At 34.6% G+C, this 22,918-nt stretch overlaps 1 long non-coding RNA gene across 1 annotated transcript in view; it reads left to right on the top strand.

The window, feature by feature from the left end:
• LOC123616184 (uncharacterized) overlaps window positions 1-22,918 on the top strand; it is a 187,111-nt gene that overhangs the window by 16,620 nt on the left and 147,573 nt on the right. The window lies entirely within an intron of this gene.

Raw genomic sequence — 22,918 nt, forward strand, 5'->3', positions numbered from 1 at the left:
TGTACAGGGTGTACCAAGTGTTGTTGCTATTTTCAGTCATGGTTTCTTTGCTGGAAAATGGGATCTGGTTTTTGTGAAGCCTGACCATTCATATTTGATTTCCTGAAGAAATTTGTTTGAAATTTGTCTAATATTTCAGTACCTTCACATAGCTTTAATTATTCAGAGTTTTTCTCAGCTGTCCCACCAACTGGCTGCTGCCTTTAAAAAAATGAGGTTACAATACTGTAGACAACATTTTGGCATGGTCTCATCAGAATCAAGATGGTCTACAAGCCAATATTCACTTACATCATTTACTTTTGCATAGCATACAAAGTAAGGTAAATGTGATTTTGTTCTAACATTTTCTGTAAGATTTCACAATTATTCACATCTTCTTTCTCCCTGAAGCTTAGCAACCCTCTTTTTTTATATAAACTCTAAATTCTAAAAGTTTTAACCATTATATGGTTTATATACATTCATATGAAATCCCTCTTTAGATTTTAGCACTACCCACTTTAGCATAATAGACAATTCTATTAAAAATCCTCTTCGAAGTTATTAAGCTGTTAAATGTCTAAAGCTACCCCTATAAACTCATTAAGACTGAGAAAAGTATAGCTTTATGCTGCTAACATTCATATCATGTTTTTACACATAGCTTTCCAGGTTTTGATGGCTGTACAATTAATCTAACAGATTTTGAGTAAACTGCTGTGCACCAAATGTTAGGATGCTGATTTCTAAGTATTACAATCAATCACAGGATGACTAAAAGCCTGTGCATTGCACTGTACCTGCTGCTCCCCAGACTGTTGTGTGAGAAGTTGCCTTGGCACCCAAAACACTACATGGAAAGCACCTGTAGCACAGCGCCATTAGGAGGGGCCTATGCACCAGGCGGCGTGAGTGTCCTGTAGAGCTGTAAGGTACAGTTTTCCAATGGCCAGTCAGATTCTGGCACCAGTGATTTCTCTCAGTGCCAATATTATTGTTCAAAAATTATTCTTTAATATTATTCAGAAAAGAAATTATATAATTCCACTATTAAAAAAAGCAAAATACAAATTTAAAGTATAAGTAAATACTACACTGGATGAAAGAAAAACTAAATCCAGAATACGAAACATGAGGATAGATGGGAGAGAAAACTCAGATAACTGTTTTCAGAGTAAACTGCAAATAACAAGGCCTTGCTAAAAGTTGGTACAATTCAAGGAAATACCCAATAAGAGACCACAGCATGTTTAATTCCTCTTTGTGGGGAACAGTTATTTCATCTGTGAGAGTTCTGAATGGGCAGAACCAAGAAGATAAAGGTTCACCTTAAATACTCCTCATTTTGCTGATTAAGAAAGTGAAATTAGGATATTTAGTTATTCAAAGACATCTAACTTGTCAATCAAATTTTGAACCGAAGTATTTTTCTTCTAAACAAAATAAGAAAAAAAGACATAACTGTATCTTAAAATATTTTCCATGTACTTTTTCCATTTGAATTATGGAATATCATCAGGTCTTTGTTGTATTGAAGCAACCAAAATCCAATTACTGTTAACATAAAAAAAAAATGAATGTGTTGGAAAGTTAAATACTCATTATACCTTATTTGTATTCTAATATTGAGGATGGGCATGTTTCTCAATTTAATTATTGCAATATAATGCTTAGAGTTTAACACTAATTCATTTCTTTTATGTTTTTAAGTATATAATTTTATTAAAAACTATTTTTTATTCAGTGATATTAAAATGCAATATAAACACTAAAAAGAAAAGTATTCATATACAGAGTACATACAGTCTGATCATTATAGGCAAAACCTCTGGCTTATTTGAAAGTGTAATTTTGTTTTACAGACATGAAACAATCAAGATAATTGATTTTATAAGATATTTAAACTAACATTATTGAGTTCTTTATTACAGATAGCAGCTGTGCAAAGCAATTTACAAAATTGATTTTTTTTCTTTAAACAACCTTAAACTTAGGTACAGCTAAGATGCTTATTTTGTTTAAACTCAGTGTGAGGGCAATACAGACTCAGTCTGCATGATGCTAGATACATAACATTACTTGTTAAATGAGTGTTATGAGTTTAATATTTACTGAATTAAATATGATTTTTTTTAACAATTGTTAGGTAGAAATGTTTCACTTAAAGCCTCTCCAGTGAGGAAAAATTTATTTATTATTCATCATGAAGTGTTTCTACTTCTCACTTTTTTCTTTTTCTAATTTTTTATGTTTTATCCTTTTGATCTTAAACATCTGAGATCACAGATAATTACTTAGCTGCGTATTTCTGTTTTGACTCTTATCTAGCCAAGAATGGAGGTAAAGGATGAAGAAAGGATTGACTAACTCTCCTCCAGAAAGAAAAGGGAAAGAAAAATTCAATATAAGCATAACCATTCAAAACACTATGGATTTATGTACTTTTGAAGTCCTGGAAAGAGATGAATTCCATGCAGCATCCCTGGACAGCGTTTGTACTTTGTCGATGTAGATATGAAATACTTCTCTCTAAATGGCCGGGCTAGACAAGAAACATTATATCTGCCAACCCTCAGTTATCCACAGAGTATTATTAAATTTGAAAATTAAACAGGCCTCTGCCTTCTCTTTTTATTTCACTTATATTTTTTTTCTTCCTGCTAAATTTTTGACAATTTTTACTACCAAGTGGTTTTCTACCCAAATATCTACCTAGAAAAGAATAAAGAAAAATCACTTTTAATGGACCATGTAAAAAGGAGTTAGAGAAAAAAATTAGCTCATGTAACACCCAATTTTCAAAAAAAAAATTCTTGTCATATTCTGGGTAGTGCACAGTTTAGAAAGAAAAAATCTTTCATTTGAGACTTTGAAGTTGTCTTAAAATTCAAAATACCAGGCAATAGCAAGTGACAATATATAATATCTTATGTATCTTTGCCCAGCATAAGGTATAGTCTTGCAAGTGTAGACCATTTTTGCTATAATCAAGCAGACAATACTTGCAATACTATATTTTCCTGTAATACAGCAGAATTTGGCATCAATAGTTTTATGTATATGTTATTTCCCATAAATTTGGCAAGGGTACTATCAAGATTAAGTTTCCATTGCATAGAAATTTTTAAGCATATTTTCCAAAAGAACAGAAAGTTTAGAAACAAAATATATAGCTAAGAAGCCTTATTAAAGTTACTCCAGTGAAATTTAGTTTTCATCTATTGCCTGAAGGGCTACATATGAAGAGACTAGATTAGAAATGCATGCATTATTTTTTCTAACTAAAAAAATCTCTTTTTCCTTCTCATGCAAGTTCAAGAGGGATGACTTTAAAGGTGTATTTTCATGGGAATTTCCTCCAGTCTCTACCAGGCCCAAGGTATGTTTAAGTTAGTTCCAGCCTGAGGCCTGTTATCTAAGGACAGAGAAAAAGTCTAGTCCATGATCTGGGTGTACCAGTTACCCAAATGTTATCAAGGGACCTGTGCAATTCTCACTTTTTAATCTAAATGTTGATACTATAAAAGCAGGCATAATCTGAGAATAGGTGATATAACTCCCCAAGGAAAGCCCTTGTCCGATTTCTTTTAATAAGGCACAAATTTAAAAAAAAAGATGGTTAGGCAAGTTTTACATTTCTCTCCGTCTGACTTCCACAGACATAAGTCTTTATATGTACTCAGTTTTTTAAGACAATACCCAAAATATTGCTGAAATAGATTTTGGATCAATACTAGATATATATGATATGGAAATTTTTAATTCTTTTTCTTGTTTAGACTTTTCATACAAACCTATTTTCAATGAAGGTACCTAATTAAGAACTTTTCTCAATTTAATATGGTTTTGTGAAATACTTCCTATATGTCTAATAAGATATTAATTATTATGGTGATATTAAAACTAGATTTGGAACAAGCAAGTTGCATACTTTATATAAATCAACCAAAAAACATAATTTAAATAATCTGGTTAGAATGCAACAGAATTTGAAAAGCGAGAGATTTTATGGTAAGTTAGAAAAGAGAACAAGGACTAATCCTACTAAGAATGATCATTATATCCCCACACAGCAACCTGACACTTGGCAGGAATTCAGAAAATATATATTGAATAAGTAAAGAAGTTTGAAGACAAGGCAATCTAAACTATACAATGTGTCATGTAGGCTGGAACATGAATGTAACACTTTCATAAACTTGATGAGGAGTTTTATATTCCACAGCTACATGGCAATTGCCCAGTTCTGATATGAATGAGAGAATTCTGACCAATATTGGAGACATCCCTGGGACAGCATCATCCCCTGCTGTTGGGGAATCATGGTCAATAATCTAAGAAAGACCAACAAGCATGAATACAGGTGTATGGAAATCCAAAACAATGTCTCAGCCATCAGTGTCCTACCTTGGAATCCTTAATGAATTTTAAGGATGGTATTGATAGACTGACTAAAGAGCTGGGGTGGTGGGGCAGGGAAAGAAACATGTCTGACATTCAGCATATACTTTTTTTTCTCTTTATCTTTCTGTTTCCTACCCTGCTTCCTTCTTGCTTCCCACCTCCCCCATTGCACCTACACAAGTAAAAGCAATATTTGATATTATACAATTTAAAAACAGTTTATTCTGAGAGTGATGTTTAAGTGAGTGCTACTTTAAAAAAGTATGGTCAAGCCTCTTTTGTTCTTGCCTAACTAAAGATAAGAAAAACATTCCATGCAATAAAAGTAGTTTAGTTTTCTCAAAGTTCTGGGAATGATATTTATCTAGAGACCAAATGTCACATCTTCAAACAGAGGCGTCATGCAGTTACGGTGTCATCATAGAATGCAGACCATCTGGGAAAGGGGGCCTTTGCCACACCCTTCTGGACCCTGCTGACAGGACTGCGAGTTACATTGGGTTGCTGTACACACACAGCTGCTGGCCGGGTGAATTTCTCAGTAGAGCTTTTCAATTAGTTGGCTCCTTCTAGCCCATTCCCCATAGAGGATGCAAAAGGGTAGCACCTGTTCATTTTGAGTGCTGACTGAGGAAAACAGGCTCTGAGAAAGTCCTCAGAGCATGTGGGGATGAAATAATGCAACCAGGAAGCTTAAGAGACAGTCTGACAATAGGAAATGTTTCCAGTGGCTCAAGATTTTGGACAGTTAAAGTCTACTAACTGAGAAAGGAAAGGAATAAAAGATGTGTGTAACTTTCAGTGCAGGGTTAACCCGACACACAAAATACTGATTCCTGTTGGGGCGGGAAGTGTAGGACTAATTCTGTGAGGTTGGTTTGAGTCATGTTAATTCTCTCTTCAATTATCTGTAGACAAGTGATTCATTCTACCAAAATTGAATTCAATTCATAATTCATGATTGGACATTTTATTTACCTTTATTTTCAACAAATTCTCCAGAAAAATTGCCATAATCTCAGAATTTTATTTTCTAATAAAACTGTCTAATCTCAACATATGCGGTTTTGTTTATTTAAAATAGATGTTAAACTTTTATAAGCACTTTAAAATAATTTCTGCTGACTCAAGTTTAACAAGTTTCTGTCTCTAGAGGATGATTTTAAAATACCTCCCAGAGACAGAACATCATGAAAGAAAACACTCATATGTCATTAATAAATAGCAAATATAACACCATTCTTTGAAGAAGGTGAGGATATTCTGTTACATTAAACTAGAGATTAGTCTGTTTGAGTCTCTTACACAAACCCAGTTTCTTTTTGGAATAAGCACATGTTCCCCACTTTCCTCCCATGTATCTGGATGCATATTTACCTTTGTTTTATATTTTAAGTCACAGTTTAAAAAATAGGGGTTCAGTATAGAAATATAACATAATATAGACAAGTTAAAAAAGAAAAATAAAAATACCTAAAATTCAGTCACCAAGGGAAAAAACAAATAAATTTGAGAAAACAGCTGTCTAGACTTCTCTCGATATCCAATCTAGGCATATTTATCTATATCTTATATGTGTTAAGGTATATAGATAGACGGATACAAAACCTGACAGAAACTTCATGATGATAAAGCATCTATATTGTACAGGCTATTTTCTAACCTACTTTAATTTCATTCAGTATTTTTGCATGTCTGTAGAATAGAACTACATTATTCATTTTGATATTTGAATCATAAACATGCTAATTTCACTACATTTTTACCGTTACTGGGTATTAATTTTTTTCTTCTAATCTGATGGGGAAAATATGATATTTTGTTGTTTAATTTTACTGCATTTATTTGATTTTTAGTCGAATTAGAAAATTTTCAAAGCGTTAGTGACTGTATTTACGTGCTTAGGAAATTACCTGTTCAAACTCAGTATTTCATCTTATTGAGTTGTTTACTTTTGTTTTTAATAATTTCTTACAACAATTTGTATATTATTGATATTGGCATTTTTATATCTTAATGTTATAAATGATAATCCCAGACTTTCATTCACTAGGTGCAAATAAATGCATATATATGTGTGTGAATGAATGTGAGCAATAGTATTTATTTATTATTTCCAGGAGTGAAATCCTTGCTCTAGGTCATATGCTTCTTTATGAAAGACTACCCAATATTTATTATGTTTTGCATACAGAATATACATTTTCTTAAAATTTTGGTGGGCAAGGAACAGTGTCTATTAACAAAGTAATTTGTTGTAGAATACTGTGTAGATACGAGACAAAGGGAAGAAAGAAAAAGAAAGAAATTGAGAGGAGTGAAAAGAAAAATACTACCTACAGGGATTTTTCCGAATTGGCTTGATACTTGAATTGTTATTGTCAACCAGGCAAAAGGCCTCTGAGTAGGTGTCTACCTTAGAATTGAAAAGGTTTATCACTTGTGACCAAATTTTTTTTGTTTTTGCAATAGTGAGCAAACTGTCAGTCCACAAATGTGTGTCATTATTTGCATCACAACAGACACAGGCTAAGCTTCAAGTGAAAGAAATGTCACTGCACAATGTTTAGTCCTGGAAAGACATTTTCAAACAGAATGATGTATAAAAGCAGAAGACTGATTCAATCATGTGATGAGAAATATCACCATCCAGCCACAGGCTCTCTCCTCATTTTCCCAAAGTTGTTTGGTCACAGTGTGATCAGAAACAGCAGAACAAGATGGAGGTGGTGATTCCTTGATCCCATAGTATAATGAGTGTCATCCCTGTGTAATGAATGCTAGATGGCTCCCTTACAACAGCATGACCAATATACCCAAACTGGTCTCACAATGCATTATTCTTTTCTGATAAGCATGGCCATCTCTGTCTCTATGGCTTTTTTTCCCCAAGTCTTCTATGGCTGACCAAAACCATTCTGATTGACATCCCATTTATTTAGAGATGGCAGGTTACTCTCTAGCCCCTCTGTCCTAGAAACCATTCTTCTTGTTCTTCTTTTTTGAAAAAGAAATGAATTTACATAGCTCTGCTCTAATCCGTTATTTAAAGTTCAATTCTCAGAGTACCATGTCATTTCCAAATTATTGTGTTATGCCTTGTTACCTCCCAGATATCACTTAAAATAAAATTTCTAAATTCTAAACCAAACCTTCATTATTAGTAGTAACAAAAATTCTAAAATTCTTGTTGGATGATACCAGAAAATAGTCATTATGACAATAATTGTTATATTTAACAACATATTTATATAATTAGCTAACTTGATCAGTACTTCATAGTTCTAGTAATAGCATACTAATAGTATAGTATGGTCATAGCACAAGGATTTTAAATAAGGTATATCCAAAGGGTGAAGAAGAAAATTATTTCTGCATAAAAACAATGAAATATATGTATATACAGTGATAAGACTGCAATTTTTCAGAGTCCATCAAAATTCAACAGCCTTTGAAACTTTTTATTATGTTACTTTAATTTATGCTTCTTGTTCAAATTATGTGGAAATTTGTTTTTGTTTTACAAATACTGGCTGATGCATCGTATGGTGACATGCTGGCATTTGAATATTTCCTTCTTTTCCTCCATTTTTCTAATGTAGACTACCCAGCAGCAAGTGGTCAAAAAGAAAACACCTAGACATAAAAGAGAATTCTAAGAAAGCAAAACCCTGTATCATCTATTTCTGAATAACTGAAGATTGGCACATGTCCACATTTTCTGAATCATCTAGAGGGACTCGTTTGTCTTTGAGCACATTAAATCCAACTCTTTCAGATGATCTCCAGTTTTAAAGAAACTTGGACTCTACTGGTTAAATAAAAATTCAGGCTGATTTCTCAGTTCATATAATAAAAATAATGTGTGCTGTCCCAGGTTCAGGTGTTCTGAATTTTTTAAAATATGCAGTAAATTTGATAATTAACACTTGGATAAGTAAGCATGCAGGATATAGAACACACTTCAGGAAGAAAAAAAAAAAATACGTGTGGTGTTAGCAGAATGGGAAGGCTGCCCAGAACATGTCCCCTGCTATAAGATTAGTTTGGGAATTAGGGATTTACAGTGCTTACCCCCATCTAGAGAGGACTTGGCAATATTCCCTAAAACTGCAAAGATAAATTGGTGGGAGTGAAAGAAGTAAGTGAAGGCCAGAGGCTGCTGGAAAACAGGCTTTCCTGTCACTAAGCTGTGATACTGTAAGGAATTTTGAAACCAACCTAGGTTCTAGTGTGAGAAAAAAAGACAGTTTCTGTATTTTAACAGCAATGACAACTGACCAATTTGACCAATTCAGTCTTTGAGCAGTCAGCCTGAGAAACATAATGTAAAAGTCCATCTTGAGAGAGGAAATGGTGGTAGGGTCACCACTCAGTCAAAGAGCTTCACAGCTTATCTCCTGTCACAGTGTCTTGCATCCAGTGGAGTTTTGAGAATAAGACTGAATGATGATGATAAGGTTGAAGGCAATAATGAATGATGACAAAGGTGAGATTTGAAAATAATTAGAAGACTATTGCAGGCAGGAAGAATTCATAATTTTTTAAAAGTGAATATGTGAATGTAAGTAGGGCAGATATGAGACATTGGCAATGAACTTATATTCTTTTCAGAAAGAAATCCATCAGAATTTGCTATCATTCAAAAATAAAGTAAAACAAAAAAAAGACTGTAACATGGTGAAGTAGTTTCTAAAAGCTATTGCAAAAATAAAACATTTGAATTCCTAAGGGGAATTAATTATATTAAGCAAAATAAACTGGGATTTAAAGTTTGCCTGGAAATTCCCCTCACCTGGCCCTAGACACCACTTTTGGTTTCTTATTTTGCTCTCTGTTGTCCTCCTGTCCTCTACTATGAGAGGAAATTCCAATTTGAATGCAACGTTAATGGTCTTATTTTAAATATTTTAATGAGCAGATATATGTAATTTGCTATTGTTCCCCTTTATGTCTTCCTTCCTCCTTCTTTCCACTTTTTATTTCTCTTGCCTCATTCCTTCTTTCCCTCTCTTTCTTCTTCATCCCTTCCTCCTGTCTACTCACTTTCTTCTCTTTCTCTTCTCTTTCCCTCTCCCCACTGCCCATATCCTAGAAGAGGTTCAGCAGGAAACAGCTTGCATTTCCTCAAGTCAAAGACATTCATATTGTAGTACTTCTCTTGGAAACCTAAAAGAGAAGAACAAAACAAAACAAAAACACTCAAACTCTCAAGCTGTGCAGGTATAAATTTGATCCCAGCCTGCCAGACCTCTGCAGCTGGCTTTTCCACCAGTATTCGGAAGCATAGATTTTAGGCCATGATTACACAAATCCAGCCTTTTCCAGGTCTTTGTATTAGGCCTGTCCAGGGCTTCTTTGGCATTCAGTTTACGTGGACTTCAGCATTCAATGGAGTAATGAACTGAGTTGATTATAGGAGAAGGATGGAGAGTTCCAGACTCAATCAAAGCTGATGTTATATACATTTCACTACAGGTTATTTTAATTCTTAAACAAGAGAAACATGAATATACCAAAGATTATACCTTTAACAGTCAATTGTGATCAGTGGTGATTTCTAATTTAGGCCACCACCATAAAACTACATTACTCCTGACTAAAAAGGAAAATATTCATAGAAATCTTTCTATTAAACTTTCAAAAAGCATTTAATACATTTTTCCTTCAATAGCATGTTGTATTTTTCAGTATAGGCAGACATAGGCTCTGTGTTTATTGCCTGACAATACAGAAATCTTCTTTACACTTCAGCTATAATAAAAAACAGGACTGGATTTGCATGACCATGGCAGAACGCCAGTGTTTTTAGATGTGAGCAAGGGAAAATCATGACAGCTGAAGTGCACCCCTCCACCCCTCCACTGAAAACTGGGCAAAAGGCACATCTGTGTGAAAATATCTATAAATTTTCACTTATGAGATGAATAAGTTCTGAGGAGCACATATATAGCATGGTGACTGTAGTTTATAACACTATATTGTATATTTGAAATTTGCTCAGAGAGGAGATCTTAAGTGGTCTTCCCCCCACCCCTCCCAAAAAAGAGAGAACTATGTGAGGTGATGGAGTTAATTATACATTAATTAACTTGATTGTGGGACTTATTTCACAAAGTATACATATATCAAATCATCACATTGTACACTTTTAAACATATTGCAGTTTTATTTGTCAAATATACTTCCATAAAGCTGGAAGAAAAATAAAAATCAGTCTCATCTTCAGACCTCACTCCTCTGTAGGGTTGCCAGATAAAAATATAGGATGCCCAGTTAAATTTGAATTTCCAATAAAACAACAAATAATTTTTAGTACATTATGCCATACTTATAATTTAAAATATTTGGTGTTTATTTGAAAATCAAATTTAAACTCAGAGTCTTGGATTTTTTTTTTCCTCTACTAAATCTGGCTATCCCATACTACAACATACCTCTCCCTCTCCCAGCTGTTCCCTTACCCTACTTTTGTCTTCTTTGCATTTATCAAACCATCTGTTATTACATTGCTCATTCATTTTTTACGGGGTCATTGTCTGTGTTCCAGCACTGAAATGTTAACTATACTGGAACTTGATCTCCTAGAACAGTGCTCAGCATATAATAGTTGCTCAATAATACTGAATTAATAAATGAAACATTTATCTAAAAAATCTGTTGCTCGTCCATCAGCTATGCAAATAATTCACATGGATAACTAAATCTACAATATTTGCTGTTTATCTTTACTTTTGCTGGTTGCTTCCCTAGTTAGGGTGAAAGCATTCAAAGATAATGGATGATGCTAATATTTGTTGACTACTTACTATGTATTTGCCCTCTAAGTTATGTACACTTAATACTCACAAAAAAATTATAAAATTGGTGTAATTTTTACTCTCAGTTTGGCCTCTGAAAAATGAAGCTTAGCAAATAATCATGTCCAAGTTCAAATAATCCAATTATTAATCAAGCAAGACTTGGAGACCTCATTTAAAACTGTCCATGGGGTAAATTATTTTCTTAGTACTTATTTTATGTTGTTATTCTCTTATAGTAGTGGAAACTTAAAAGACACATGAACAATATTGTTGCACTTTTTTCTTTTTATGAAAATGTGTTTTTACAATTCCTTGTCTAATATACTGGCAAAAAGTAAGAAAGAAAAATTACTAGCAAACAACTAACTTAAATCAATCTTTGCTAACAAATTAAAAGAAATTTAGTACTTCATTTCCCAAGGGTGAAATTACATGGCTTTTTAAATGAATTTTACTTTACTAATTGTAAGTAATTAAATATAGTATTAATACAATTTCACAAGAGTTTTCATTTTGGGTTTTACTAATGCAATTCTACATACATTCAGAGAAACTGAGAAGAGAGATCTGCAGTGTGTTTTCTTATGTTATTCAATATTCTACAGGCTTCCTTCCAAACCAAGCAACTAAAATGAAACACAGCTTCCCTTCCCAAGAGGGTTTCACTTGTTCCTTTTCTTGCCTCCATTCCCTTGACCCCCTTGCCTGTCTTCCTGTGCTTTTGACTTTCCTTCTCTTTTCTTCCACCCACAGGCACTTTTGAAATGGACTCAGACGAGAGGGTGAGATCAGAAAAATGCCTATAGAACCCTCTACGTGGATCTGGCAGGCATTCAACACAAACGCAATTAGAGGGCTTACTCTTGCGTGAAATATTTGCTTTCCTGATAGTCACCAACATTAAACTTTAGGAATGCTGGGGTGTAGTGTTTCTATGTCAGAGCTAGGATCCTCAACTTCTCTTTCCTCAAAATTTGTGTGTAGTATCAGAAAGCCCATCAAGCAATCAATAGGAAAGCATGAAGTTTATTAAAGTCTACTTGGGACAGCTGCATCTTCCACTGGTATCTTTGGCCAGGGTCTGAGAAGTTATAGTACACCAGCCAGAGGTACTGAAGAGCATTGTCCTTACATAAATATTAAATGCCCTTGGCAAGTACACCGTGCCCTGGGCTCAGAGCAGTGTGACGTCCTGAAGTTCACCTTCATTGGTAGACACAGGCAACTAAACAGGAAATTGCAGGATAATTGATAGAGGTGCTTGATCTTCCTTATACCTCTATATTGTAGAATTTCCACAAATTAAAGAAGACTAAATAGAATATTTGATTTGCTTTGGGCAAGGATGAAAATATTTCAAATGTACAAATTTGATCAATTCACTGATACTTAAGAGAAAAAAGAAAAAATATATATATGCAGACACATCCCATGTATTAGTTAAGTAAGTTCTGAAATCTGGAAAATATTAGTTTGTAAAGTTTTTTTTTTTTCTTTTACCCTAAGTCACTTAAAATTGTTGTGGTATTACAGTCATTGATTTCAGTCACCATATTTTACACTACATTGTATCCTTGGAAATTAGTCTTAAAAATAAGTGTTGTTCAATAAATATTAAAGTTTAATAATACAATACTAAGAAATATTATACATTGTTAAATTATATGTAGAGGTCTTTATCTTCTTCAAAACAGAGAATCAAATGAATAGACAAACACTAAAAGTACTATGAAAGAAAAGTAATGTTTATTGATGTTCAGGATGTGCTAGTTACACTACTAAGGATTTTGAAAGCATTAAGTCATTCAGTCTTTGGATAACCTTGAGAGGTAACAAACTATTTTATAGATGAGGAGACTGAGACTTAGAGAGTTTAAAGAATGTTGCCCAAGATTATACCTTGTAAGGGATATGCTTTAGCTTCCTGTAGCTGATGTAACAAATTATCACAAATCTGGTGGCTTAAAACAACAAAAATGTCTTCTCTCACAGTTCCAGAAGTCTGACCTAAGTACCACTTGGCTGAAATCGAGGTGTTCACAGGGCTGTTTTCCTTCCAGAGATTCTTCCAGAGAATCTCTCCCTTGACTCTTTCAGTTTCTGGTGGCTCCTAACATTCCTTGGCTTGTGGACACTGCGCTCCAGTCTTCAAGGCCAGCATCTTCAAATCTCTCATTGTTCCATTTTCACAATACTTTCTAGTCTGTGTGTATGTATCTAATCTCCCTCTGCATCTCTTAGGAGGATGTTTGTGATGGCATTTAACACCCAGCCAGGTAATCCAATATAATTTCCTCATCTCAAGATTTTTAAATTTAATCAGTTCTGTAAAAAGTCTATGATATAAGGTAACATTCACAGGTTCCATTGATTAGGACCTGCTGTCTTTTAGGGGCCATCTTCCCTCCAACACAGCATTAGATCTAAGATTTGAACAGGCAGTCTGCCTCTAGTGCTGTTACACTATGACACTACATCTCCAATAGATAAGATTTATCTAGATAGAGAGGAAATGCAATAAATGAGAACCTTAGCAAAATGCTAGACTATCATAAAAAGCTGGCGAGAACTACTAGTGGTTTTATGGAAGGAAGAGACAAGGTGACACCAGCATTTTCAGGATGATTGATGTCCTGTGGTTTGAAGTGTGGTGTAAAATAGAGAGACCTGACATTGGAGTCTAACAGAACAGGTAGGAAACAATTGCAGTAATTTATGTAGAAAATTATAAGAGCCTGAGCTGGGGGTGATGGTGTAGGAAGTGGATAGTTTGGGCAGGAGATATGAAAGAAATGCAAAGACTTGTGACTAAGTAGATCAGAACCACAACACAGTTGGAAGAACTTTGCGTTCATTCAACAACATTTGTAAGTACTATCTATCTATATTTGGATCCAAATATGGAGAGTAAATCACAGTTCTTAACTTCAAAAAGTGGTATAAAAAATGAGAACAAATCAACAAATGATTAAAATAGAGTGTGATTAGGATGATCTCACAGGGTATGTGGGAAGACTGTAAAAGCACTGCTCGGAATGGGTGTGTACGTCAGGGAAGGTGTTTTATTTTGGGTTCTTCCCGAAGCAGGCCGAAGACAAAGATTCCAGTCCCAGTAGGCTATAAAGTCAGTAAACACAAGTAGGGGAATGGAGAATTGAGACAGGGAAGAGAGGGAGGCCAATAAAGCATTCATTTTCAAGCCAGTTGTCAGTGTGGGTAACTGGAACTGCATTCTGCTGGGACCCTTTGGGAGCCAATGTAGAAAAGATGCTATAGCATTATCCCACCTAGGACTGGGGTTGCTGGGAGATTTATACACCAAATCCCAATGAAAAAATTAGAAAATTAGGTTATTGTGGTTGTCATAGAGGCACCATAGTATCTGCCTGAAAACTAAATACTTATTTTTCACACATAAGTCTGACTTTAATAGCCTTTAAAATAATATTTCAGTAATGGTTAAATATTTTTATTTTCATATCACTAGGGAAGAAAGAGATTTATTAATACTGAGAATGCATCGGGACCCTTCAATCCAATAATCCTATATTGCTGTAATAGAGTCACTAATTCTCAGTATTAAGGGTATTTATTTTTGTTTCTGAACATGCCTTCTACGTAGGGCTACACTTGCCGTCTTCCATACTTCAGCCTTCTAGGTCTTACACGGAAATTGTGCAAATAAGGCAGCATAAATCTGAGTTAACATCTATTTCTCTTTTACTTCATTTCTTCAGAGCTTCTGTAGAAGTCTTTTTACCTTTTTTTTTTAAAGGAGGGCTATTCCACAGTATGACAAACAAAAATTTAAACTAGATTTCTACAAAGAGCCATAGGAAGAAAAAATCTCATGGGCTTACAGAGATGGATCTTGTGCTCCACTTGCAGCAGCAAGTAAATCCCTCAGCACTTCCCTGCCTGAGCGCCTCCCTCCACCTATGGCTCTCCACTTCCTTAGACTGTGTGCATTTCAGTGACTTATCAAACTACTAGAGGGCTAGTCCATCAGGAATCTTATCACCTGCAGTTTTTATGGACTGTTCAGTAATAAAAATAAAGAGGAGTTTGAACTCCCTGACATGGAAACCTTCAAGAAGCCATGGAATGTGGTCACTGGTATTTCTGGTATCTTTTAAATGTCAAGAGAGCAGAATTTCTCTTGTCAGTTGTCACAGCAAGGCTAACAATTAAAGCCATCTGCTCTTCATTTCACTCCCCAAGGGCATCTTTCATTTTTCACCAACTTCCTGTTGTTGACAGCACAGTTCCTCCCAATTTCTCTCTGAAACTGTGAAGTCACCACCAGGCTCAGGCCATTCAGGGAACTGCTGGTGTGCTCCAGAATGTCCTGTGCCCCGGGAGCTGCAGCCTCCAGTAACTGGGACCCGCAGACTGCAGTAACTGGGACCCTGCAGCAGATCCAGTTCATGAAGAACACTGGCTCCTCCCCAAGCAATGCTGATGAGGGCAGTAGACGCACTTGTGCCAGGACCAGCAGCACAGCTGACACTGTGTTGGGGTGGGGAGGTTCTCATTTAAGAAAAAAATAGGAAGAAAGGAAAAGAATAGGTAAAGAGGGGGAAAGGAAGCCAAGAGGAGGTGGAGATAAGGAAGGAAATGAAGAAGGAAGATAGGGAAAAAGAATGGAACATAAAAGAAAATGGAGAAAACAGAAGAAAGCAAGGGAAGGAAGGGGAAAAAAGAAAAGCTAGTATGTTTGGGGTTTTTTTTTTTTTTTTCTTAATTCGGGATCATTGCTTTACTCTGTTGGTGTTAAAATACCTGTCCATCACAAATTTTTTATGCCTTTATTGTTGTTGTGTTTATCTTAAAAGAAGGATGGTGGCAAATGAAAGAGCAGAAAGTATATCAAACAAGTTTGTAGATTCCATAGACTCTGTAAGAAACCTTAAGGTGAACAGATTGCAGTGATTCAGACTAATAATTTTGCTGATTAATGTACCCAAGGGCTGTTCTTTTTTTGTTGTTATTGTGAGAGTGCCATGAAACAATAAGAAATGTAATCCCGATGCTAAGAAAACCACCTTATAGTTTGGGGGATAGATTTTTCTGTCTGATATCCAAGGCCATCAGATATCATATACTTATAAATGTTGTGAATTCATAATGCATGTTTGAATGAGTTTATGGATCAACTCAGTTCAGACAAAAGCAAAGTTTCCAGAAATTCTGTCAGCCTGAAGATCATGTATAAGCTAGGGAAATACACAGTTGTCATCATTTCAAGCAGAAATTTTAAAATACCTAGTTAGACTTGTTAATAAGCTTTTCAGTTTCATATGCACTTTTCTAACTAAAGCAAATAAACAACTTACAAGGAATAATTCTCTTTGGCGCTCTCTCATGGGATACTTTCACTGATTTCTTCTCCGTGTTCCCTTCTAATGGGGCCCTCAGTACTCTGCCTTTCCCTGACTCCTTTGGCAACCGTCACTCTTTCAAAATGAGTCCTGTCTTCCAGCCTCTACCTGGTCCCAGGACAGTGCATGCATCCTAAACCTGCTAGACTAAAAACCTGCAGGCTGATCCCACAGCTCCCCTCTCTCCTTACTCTGCCAGTGTGAGCTGCAGTCATCCTGCCACCTATGAACTTTTCCAAGCAAAGGTCAAAATCTGCCTCTACAGTCCACAAGAAGGAAGCCAGCTCCTCCAAGGTCCTGCTCCATAGCAAGCCCACGTGCATTAGCAGCTCAGCAAGCAGGCAGTCAGGAAATAAAATGCCAGGAATTCTCCTTCTATGATATTCCCACTTTGCTTCAGTACAGTGTTCTTTTCCCCAGAATCTCTTCATATAATTTGATCAAGGCTCTCTAAGTTACTGCCATTCAGGCATGATGGAGATGGATAGCTAAACAACCAGACTGCCTCACTGTTGGTCTGGTGGGGATGTGTCTGTCACTGTCTTTGAAGTATTTGGGCACTTACTACACATTCACCCTTAGTTTAGTTCTGTCTCTACCTCTACCTCTAACCTCTACCTTTCTTTCTCTCTCTCTCTCTCTCTGATGCACTCTGTCTTCTCATTCTGTGGCAACCTTGAAAACTGTATGTTTAAGATGGCAACACTTCAAGATAGAAGAAGCCTGGAGTCACTGCTTAGAGGAGAGCTGCCAAAAAGAACTTCCCAAGCCACATCAAACTGTGAAATGAGCAAGAAATAAACCTTTATTGTATTAAGCTACTGAGATTGGGGGATTTGTTTGTTATTGCAGCATGGCCTAGTCTATCGTGTCTATTCCAAAAATTGACACCTGAAGTAGAGCACTGATGTAACAAACCTAAAATACAGGGCACTGACTTCGCTCACAGGTAGAATAAGCAAAGGAACTGATATGAGGGGCTTAGCAGTTGACAATCTATGTTGCACAGTGACAAAATATTTGGATAAGCTGTCTCGTGCAATAACTTGAGAGGCAGACCATGTGCCTGCTGAGTGAAAAGCTCTAGGGGGATAGCCTGGAAAATACCATGTTATTGTGTTTTGACTATTATTGGCTGTGCTTAACAAGTTATTACAGGAAAAGGATGAATTTAGAAAAGAATTGTCTAGTTTGTAAGTGATTATCTCAGGGAAAAGAACTTGGGACATTGCAAGTTTGAAGAAATCTAGCTGCTTCTAAACCTGAAGGGGTGGAAAGTGGGTTTTTTGGATGCTATTAGCAATAATGGTCCAGTAAAAAAAACTTCTCAATTGAATAAAGAAAACCTAGGAAAAGATGAGATTAAGGGTATGTTCTCCTCATTTGTTTTGTTTCCAGATAGGCTGAAGTAGCTGTCCCTAAGTCAAAAGAGAGAGGCTTGAAGACAAAAAAGCACAGAAATGAGCTAAATAACTTGTCTTTTAATTTCGAGGGACTACACTGAGAGGTACCATCTCTAAACCCTGTAACAGAATGGTTTATTACTTGAGATGATACTTAATTTCATGTGTCAATTTGACTAGGCCATAGTGCTCAGGTATTCAATCAAAAACATTTTTCTAAATGTTTCTGTAATGGTGTTTTTTTAAATGAGATTAGCTTTTAAATCAGTGGATTTTGAGTTAAAAAGATTACCCTTCATAATGTGGGTGAACCTCATTCAACTAGTTGAAGGTCTTACTAGAACAAAGATTGACCTCCCCTGAGCAAGGAAGAATTCTGTCAGCAGACTGTCTTTGGACTCAAACTGAACTCTTCCCTAAGTCTCCAGCCTTTTGGACTCCCGCATCAGATTTCAAACTAACCAAACCTCCACAATCATGTGAGCCAATTCCTTAAAATAAATCTTTCTCTTGAAATATATGCATATCCCTTATTGGTACTAATACACCTGAATATTGCGAACTTTCTACTGGATTTAATAACTGGGTAGTACTTTGAGTTGTCCCTCTTAAAAAGGGTCAATATATGTTCTAGGTATGGGAGGGAGCGTGAAAGTGTTATTTGGTCATCTGAAGGGGGAGCTTTGACAAAAGCTAACTAAACATGCACTGATCCCATTTCTCCTTCAGGGAACACAGGAAGGCTACATTTCCTAGCCTCCCTTCCAGGTATATTGGGGCTATATGACAATTCTGGCCAATGGGATAGGAACACTGAAGAAAAAAGGCATTAACAAAAATATTTAAATCATATTTATTCTTTCAGTCCAAAATAACTACTGTTAATATTTTTCATATGACCTTCTATTACTATGTGCTTGCATATATATGTATATGTACTGTATAAAGTATATACCATAGTATATATGTATACTGTACATACATAGGTTTATGTACATATGCACATAATTATGAGAAAATCTTGTTTGGGGGAGTTTGTACAGCACACATATATACTATGGTATATACTATATATAGTACATATATAGTGCATATACATACATATGCAAGCACATAATAATAGAGGGTCATATGAAAAATATTAACAGTAATTATTTTAGACTGCAAGAATAAATATGATTTAAGTATTTTTGTTAATGTCTTTTTTCTTCAGTGTGAATTTGTCTTTTGCAATTTAAAAAGAAAAATATGATTTATCAAAATCAATCAAAGCAATTATCTTTCATGTTTGAGATCCTCACTTCATTCCACCATGTAACAACTCAGTCATTTTCATCTTCCACTGTCTTCCATTAGCACAATTCAATGACTATTTTCCATATCAGGACACTGTATTAAGATAGGCCAGGATTTGTTAGGGTAACAAAATAAACGCAGGTCTCAGTGGTTTAACATGACAAAGTTTCATGTCTCACTTAGGTCACCTCCAATTCAAGCCTTTGGTCATTATTCTTTACGTGGTGACTCTAGCATCCATCTCCTTCCTTCTGGTTACATCACTAGCTTACCTACATGGCCCCAAAGTCCCCCCAAACAAGAGTAAGTAAGAACATGTATGGAGTTTTATGACCAGGGCAGAAAGAAATGTACATACATAGGTTTGTGTGCACATGTAACATATAATTATGAGAAAATTTTGTTTGGGGGAGTTTGTACCATAAACAAGTATTTCCAAGTTAAAAAATATTCCTAATAAATGAATTTTGCACTTCTCACTTATTTCCAGACTTCTTTTATGAACACAGGCTTTTAAAAACTACAAATGGAAAACTTTGTGCTATTAGATCTTTATAGTGTATTCTATTCTATGACTTGACAGATTCTTACCAAAAAAAATCATATTTTCTTGCTGGCTGGCCTTTAAACTGAGAAATAAAATTTTATTTGAACATCTATCTATAATAGAATTTTAAATATTATACACACTATTTTCTCCTTTGTTCTTTTCGCATATTTCTTTATATTGAATATTTTGTATAGCATTTCTACAAATTATTTTATTAGTATCCAATGATAATAAGTGCTAATCTGCTCACCCAGAGTCCTAGATTAGATCGTTAGATAATATTTACTATTATGAATAATTCTGGATGAGCATCCTTGAATTTAAACATTTGTCTATATTTTCAATGGAATTGTCAATGTCTGAATGGATTGTCACACACTGATATGGAAATTTATCACGACCTCTCCTACTTAATGCATAATATATTTATTTGGTTATTTAAACATTAACATTTTCTTAACATTAAACAAACAGCATTCCTCTAAGTAGCCACAATATTTATAAAATTAACAAATAAAAATTCATGTATTTAACAAATTTCCTCATTATCTGCAAAACTACTTAATAAAATCCTTCAAAACATCCAATTAAAACTTTAAATCTAGCCTATCCATTTCTCTTAAATGCATTAGACATTATAATTAGAAGAAAAAACACAGAAATGTTATTACATAGAAAGAAGATACAAACTTAATATTCTGGATTTAAGTTTCTTTTGCATGACTGTAATTCTTCTTGCTAACTTTTGCTTTTTATAATTTCCTGGAGTTACCTTCCCAACAATGCAGTAATTCTACCAGACTCAAAAGAAAAGCCGCACTGTCTCAGACTAGCTGCGGTTGCAGAATCTGGAATGCCAACCTGTTGATCCTTGGTTGGTACAGAACTTGACTGCACGGTCTGAGATGATTCTCATCTGAGCCTCTAGCTCTTAAGCAGTGTCTTGTTGTGTAAGAAAGTGTCTATTGCTACCTCATAGGACTTGTCAGTCCATTCCTTTCACATGAATGTTAATTTTATGAAGCTTGAGGCTTCCGAAGTGTTGCTGTAACTTCAGTTTCTGTATAACCGCCATCAACTAACTCATTGTTCTGCTCTTGCGTCCTGTTGCCCTGGTCAGTTAGTACTATTGCAGACTTACCCGTGCCTTACCCGTATCTCACCACCATTTTCATCACTGACTGTGATGTTAGCTGTAGGGTTTTTGTGGATACCGTTTATCACATTGATGAGGCTACTTTTGAAAGTTACAGATAGCTGAGAGTTTTTGTTATCAATGACTATTGAATTGTATCAAATATTTTTACTCATTTATTGAAAAGACTACATGATTTTTTCTTTGTTATCCTGTTGATGTTGTGTATTATAGTGCTCATTTTAAAATGTTATATCAATCTTGCATTCCTAGGATAAAACCAGTGTTGTGCTGGAATAAGATTGTACCAACCCCTAAGAGTCAATAGTTCAATTTTCAAGAATTCTTCTAGCTAGTTTTAAATACAGACATTATTAAATACTAAATTATATAAACTTAAGAAGAGAATGTATTAAAAACAAAAGAACTAAATCCTCAAAACTCATCACTTCCTAATTATTACATTTCACTATCACCTGTGCTCTTGAGGTGATTTTTATCTATTTTATCTGTACGATGGAAATACTATGTAGTGGTATGCCTCCCTACTCCTGCTCAGTGATGTCACATTGATAGCTTAAACTCTCATGCTGGAAGTATTTGCACCATGATAATAAGCAAATATTACAAATCAGAGCTTGATTTATTGTTTTATTGATTATCTATCCTTATAAAAGTGAGGAAGAAAAAGCTAATAATGCTGATTTAACTTAAAAGTGTGTGTGTCTAGCCATTATATTGTGTATAAGACAAAACTGCTTAAACTAACTTCCAGTATTTGAAAACCATTAGTTGATTCAGCAAAAAATGGTGCTCATATTATTGATGAATGGGTGAAGTCCTACTACACTTTGTTATTTCACTTTTGTCTTACTCATTAACGTAAACCAAAATATCAACCAACATTTATATTGAAACTGCACTTATTCATCTGTTGCAACCATAGGTTGTCAACAAATATAGTTCAGTAAAAATCAATAAAATCAATGAGACTAATTAACTATATGGAATTAACAATAAAAGTAATTTATATTTTATTAAGATTTATAGATCTTATAGTAAACATCCTTTATATCAGTAAATTTATAATGAACTTGTGTGTGCCTATGTATATATAATATCCATATATCCCTTTTTAATTTGGAGAGCCAGGTGTTAAATATTTATCAGCAAATCACTGGATAAAATGCATTCCATCATGATGTACTTCTGTTCTTTTAATATAACTGGACCTGATTATTAGTATACAATTTAAATTTTTTTCTATATGGGTCCATGGGGGATATTGGTATGTGCTTTTTTCCCTTTTTTGTAATGTCCTTGCCTGTTTTGTATTGGGTTTATATTGGCTTAATGAAATGAATTAGAAATATCCTCCCCTTGCCTTTTTTTGTCAACAAGTTTGAATGAGGTTATTATTATTTTTTCTGTAAATGTATATTAGAATTAACCTGTCAAGCCATTTGTAACTAGAGATTTGGGATTTTTTTGGCAGGAAAGTCTTTAATTACAGATTCAATTTCTATAATACATATACATCTACTTAGACTTTATGTATATTCTATGTGCATTCAAAATACATTTCTTATCTCAATTTATACCATAGTTGCTTTTCTGGATGACACAAAGTATATCCAAAATGTGTAAAAATATTCAAGATTATTTTTAGCTAGGATTAGAGATTAGACTCAGATAACTGTAAACAGGTTTTTCATATACACATATAGAGATTAGACTCAGATAACTGTAAACAGTATTTCATATAATGCAGGGGGTAGACATTTGAAAGCCATGAGTGTTAAGAGAATTATATGATCTGGAGTAAAGTTGTATTTATTCTCCTCAATATTTACACATTTAAATTTTTAAAACTTCAATTTTCTTCAATATACTATTCTTTCCTCAATATATTGTTCTTTCTTCAATACACTATTGAATAAGTACTTCGATACAATTTTTAATAA

The sequence above is a fragment of the Camelus bactrianus genome, chromosome 2, assembly GCF_048773025.1.
Source record: "Camelus bactrianus isolate YW-2024 breed Bactrian camel chromosome 2, ASM4877302v1, whole genome shotgun sequence".
NCBI classification, from domain to species: Eukaryota; Metazoa; Chordata; class Mammalia; order Artiodactyla; family Camelidae; genus Camelus; species Camelus bactrianus.